We start from the raw sequence: 5,187 nt of genomic DNA on the forward strand, positions 1-5,187 counted from the left end.
TGCAAACAATCTGTTCAATATAAATTTATTCAATTCAATTCATCAGTTTACAATTTATCAATTTATCAGGTACACTGAAATGGTTTGACCCAAATTGTTGTCAAACGAACGGGGTCACTTCTTAGTTTGACACCCTCTTTACATAGAAATCACATTTACTATCAATTATAAGCTTTGATAGTGAGTGTGAGTCCCTGGTACAAAATGACAGTTCGTCACTTTGGGACTATCCATAAATCACGTGGACAATTTTTTGGATATCTCAACATTCGTGGACATTTATCATACCAAAAAAAAATGTTTGGGGCATGGATAACCGCAACACCCAGCCCCTGAAGTGACCACGAGTTTATGGATGGTCTCTTTTTAGGTTGCATTTGTTATCCGGGACCGTGGTGTAGGGGTAAGCGTGCACCATGGTTGCTCTCACCCAGTCGGCTTGGGTCCCAGTCGTTAGCTCAGTCCAGGTGTAGGAGTCGTCTCCCTGGGTCCTGCCTCGGTGGTAGGCAGTTGGACTAACAATCCAAAGGTCGTCAGTTCGAATCCCGGGGTGGATGGAAGCTTATGTGTAAAAAGAGGTTTGCAATTGCCTCAACAATCAAGCCTTCGGACACTTAGTTTCGAGTAGGAATCTCGCAATCGAGAAAGCCTAGGCAATACTGTAGAGCGAATAATTTGATTTTGATTTGATTTGTCAAAGCAACGGGGTACACACTGAAAAGTGTCAAACGAAAAAGTGACCAACCACAGGGGTTGAGTGTAACGCAAACATTTACATTAAACTGTCAAATTATTGCGCGTATTCTCGAAAAATACACGCGGCATATCAGCCTCGAAACGACACGCCGCACTTTCGCCAAATGCTCGCTGTCAAATCCCATACTGCGCGTTTTGTTTTTGTTGATCTTTTTCTTCGAATCGCCTGGCATTGTAGGCAGTTATGTTTTTATTGCACCAAAATGCAGAAAGCGACAATGTAAACGGCACAGTCAGAAATGCCGCGCGGCGTGTACTTTTGAAAGAAACGTACAATACCTCTTCAGAAAACTGTTATAATTCTTCAAAACTGAATTGAGTTTCAATTTGGAATTTCTCAAAGATACAAACAGTTTGACTGAAAAAGATTACGCCAAAGTCACCGTTCCACACACGAAATTGACAACAAAAAGCTTCGACTGACGCGAGTGTCAGTTAGGTAACCGTCGTGACCGCGATGGATGGCACCGCAGCGGCGGTCTTGGCCGCAACGTCAGGGTCCTGACCGTGAAAATGGCCGAACCGAGCGGAATCTATTGATGATTCGAGCTTCACATGGTTCCAGTGTTTGGTTTTTGCTTTGGCGTGTAGTTTCGTCTTTTTTGTTGTTGTTGGTGGCTCTTTGACCATAATTAGCTGAATCAAGGCCAATTTTATCGTTTCAAGCAGTGATCAATTGATGTTTTGGCTCATTGTTATGACCCGTAATTGGAAAGTCGGTAAAAAGAAGATGAAGAAGCTGGAAAACACTGAGGTGCTGGTAATTAGTGCCCGATCCGCGACCAGCCAGATTGGTTTCTGGCAACACTGCGTACTGCACTGATCATTGACACTTCAAAGCACTTGCGGTCTGCGCACAATTAACTCTTTCGATAGCTGCACTTTTGGGCTGTTTGGGTTTGTTTGTGCCTTCGAACAGTTTTATTGAAGCTGTTGATCTAAAAATAAAGTTTATAGAGTGTAGAAAAGGTCACTTTGGTAGGAAATATTAGTTTTATTGCAGTTATACTTGTGACTTCTAATACTAGTTCCAGTTCAACAACGTTCAAATTGTAACAGTTCAGCGCATTGTCTAAGATATAAACTCATTGTTTAAAAGGCAGCGTTCTTATCATTCTTACTCTTATTATCAATTCTTTTTATAGCCTAATAGTTGAAGAACGTTTACAAGCGCGTGTTTGCCATAATCGTTCACAACTCACAATCTGTGGCGTCAATTATGGCGTCAATTTTCCAGCTGTCAAATTCGTCCAACTCATCTCGATCAATATTTGCGCCAAGTCAGGTGATTCGTGTCTCAAATAGCTGAATTTCACTCTCATCGCGTGCGCCTGATCATGCAAAACCCTCGTGCCCAAGCGAGAATTGGCGTCAATTTGGCAATTGCCCGCGCGTCCTACCCCCTCCAGGCTCTCATTCTATTCGAGGTTCAGATGACGTATGAGTATCCCGGCACCGACAGGTAGTTGCTCATTGCTGTAGGCCTCCTTCGTAATAATTATCCCGTGCGGTCATGACTTGGCAAAATTTGTCTTTAATCCGATTCTGACGCGTTAGCCCAACGTTAACCCACTAATGACCCACTTTTGACAGCGGTGCCATAATGGCGGAAGCTGAGAGATGAATGTATGGCAATGGAGTACCGGATTCGAGTGGTAGAAATGACAGTTCTTCATTAAGGAGTACATTGTAAAAAAAAACTGCTCGAATGGAAGTGCTCCATTCGACAACATGCTGTCAAAATTTTGCTCTCCTATTATAATCCATATTCATCAAGCAAACCAGTCAAAATATTTACGTTTTTGACAGGTATGAACCCGGTGAAAAATGTAGGTTAGGACAGACTGTAGGACTACCATCTTGTTCGACGCAGTCAGATGGTGGTCATACGATCGCTCTACCATAGGACCACTATCGCGCTGTTTTAAAAAAGTTTCGCTAGACAGTCGAGCTTCGAACTGTCAAAATGTGGTTGACAGTGTAGGTCCTACAGTAGTCCGACATCGTACTACATGGTTGTATGGGATGTCTAGCCCTTGTCATTCCGGTTTATTTTGCGTTGCTTTCTATTTTTTTTCTAAAGTAAAACATCGTGTTGATTTTGTAAGTGTCGAATAACAACGATTTTTCTTACCCTAGAAAGATCGCAAAGATTTTGATCGGCCAACCAGACAATCCGGACAGAATTGCCCTCGGTTTCCTCCTCCTGCAGACCTTGGTTGCTTCTTCATCTTGTTTGATCCTGTAGATTTTAACAGAGCGATTTGTAATATTTGATTATTAAGAAATACGATAAAAGCTTACAAAATACTTACTTGAATGTTGACTCAAATTAACCCAACTTGCCTGCTGACTGACAACGCTATCACTGCATCTGTCAAAACAAAGAGGGAAACATTTTCGAAAGAAAATAAAGCATGCGTCTCTTTTACTCTAACGGAATGAATACAAACGTAAAATTTGATCGATTCGATCGACGCTAGACATTCGATGTTGAGTTATCCACATTTTTTTTCTGGGTACCGATATTGCCCAATGTAAAGAGCGCTTTGTTTACATTGTTCCAAACCATACAAATTCGCTTCCTAATCTTTTGCGGCAAAAGATCCGACAGAAGATTTGTATGCCACTCAAAAAAATCCACACGTTGATGCTACGTGAAAAATCACGTAACCCCGATTTTCCTCTCGCTAGGCCCGTTTTACGTGACACACGTAAAAATGATGTGAACGTGTTCTGGCAAAAAAAAAGTTTTCTCGTGTAGCTTTTACGTGTTTTGAAATATAACTTTAACGATGCTGTTTTTCTGTGCGTGCGCCGTTTCGACCAGTTTCTACGTGATAATTTAAGTATGAAAAACGATGGCAAACTGTAAAGACCTGCTGCGGAACTTGTTTAATTTATTTTAAGTTGTTTTCTTTGGATTCAATTATTTTGTTGTTGTTCAGAGTTTGAAATCTGTACATGGATATTAAGAATCAACTAGCCACGGCCGGAGCCCGGGTAATTCGGATTGTCACTGCAACCTTCCCGTCGTCAGACTGATCGTCCCCTTTCTGCGAAAATACTTCTTCGGATGATGGTTCAGCGAGAAAACCACGGTCAAGTTTATCGTCGAGGCAGTGCCTTGGTGGGAAGATTACGTCCGGCGATCTATTTTGGGCACACCGGTCACGGATCAATCTCGCTCCTGGAATGAGGAAATTGACCATTCTGCATCAGCAGCAGCATCATCAAGAACCGGGTCAGTGACTAGTAGAGTCGGCTACGCTCGGCCCAACCTCGAAGACCTGCTGTTCCAGATTAAGCATCAGAAGGGCCAGGAGCAATTCAACAAAAAGAACGGGACTTGCCTTTTTTTGTCTTTTTTTTAAACTTAACTTCGACCTAAAACTAGTGAATAGTGAAAGTTGTTTATTAGTGAACAAATAAATATGTTATATATTTTCGAGCAACATCATTTTTTTCATTTTGATTTGAAAAATTAAATTAATAAACCCATCCTAAACTAAAACTTTATGAAATGAAAAAAAAAGTCATTTGGCTTTAACGTGTTGAACACGTACAAACATCGTGAAATGATCTGGCCGAGCAAATTCCGTTTCTACTAAGGCCACCTCGTAGAAGTTACATGAAAATTCTAGTGAAAAAAAAACCACATAGCTTTTCACGTAACTCAATCGCGAATGTTTGTTTGAGTGTGGTTTGACGTTTAGGGGGACAGTAAAAAAAGTGGTGTTAAGTCACTGCTTGCGTTGAACAATTAACGAAAATAGTTTGACGTCATTTGCAGTGACAGCTGATTGTTTGCTACTTAAAATGCGTACACTCTTATTAGGAAAGACACAAATATGAGTTTATGTTCAAACAAGTTCCGAAAGGGTTAATCGATCAGTGTTTTATGCTACGCCTCCCGGGAACACTGAACAGAGTTCATGCCCCAATGTTCAATTTCGGCACATGTGCGGATAATTACAAAAAAGCTTCTATGCGGCAATTGGCGTTGTTTTGCGTCACACGGTCTAGGGCCGTGCAGTGAACAAAAAATAAAACCATAAATAAATCCTCTTTCATCGCCGATGATCGACTCGCGATGATGTGGAGGAATTCCCAGAAAATCGCCACCGGCCAGGTTTTGGCGAAGAATGAAGAATTCGTTCTTGCCTGGTCGCACACACCATAAACTAAATAATGGAACAAGAGTTATTTTCACACCGGATTAAATGAAGCGTGGTCGGGGGTTGATCTTTAAAAGAAGCGATTTGCCACCGTGACGTCATTTAGGGGCGCTTCTTTATAATGGATCGGCGCGGATAATTGAAGGTGCTTTGACGAGTTTGTAAACATTGTCGAAGTTTGTGTCAACAATGCGCTAGCTGTTAAGTGGAATGAAATTAGAAGCCACATCTGACAGAAAATAACATTTAACAA

The sequence above is a fragment of the Culex quinquefasciatus genome, chromosome 1 (genome assembly GCF_015732765.1).
Source record: "Culex quinquefasciatus strain JHB chromosome 1, VPISU_Cqui_1.0_pri_paternal, whole genome shotgun sequence".
NCBI lineage: Eukaryota > Metazoa > Arthropoda > Insecta > Diptera > Culicidae > Culex > Culex quinquefasciatus.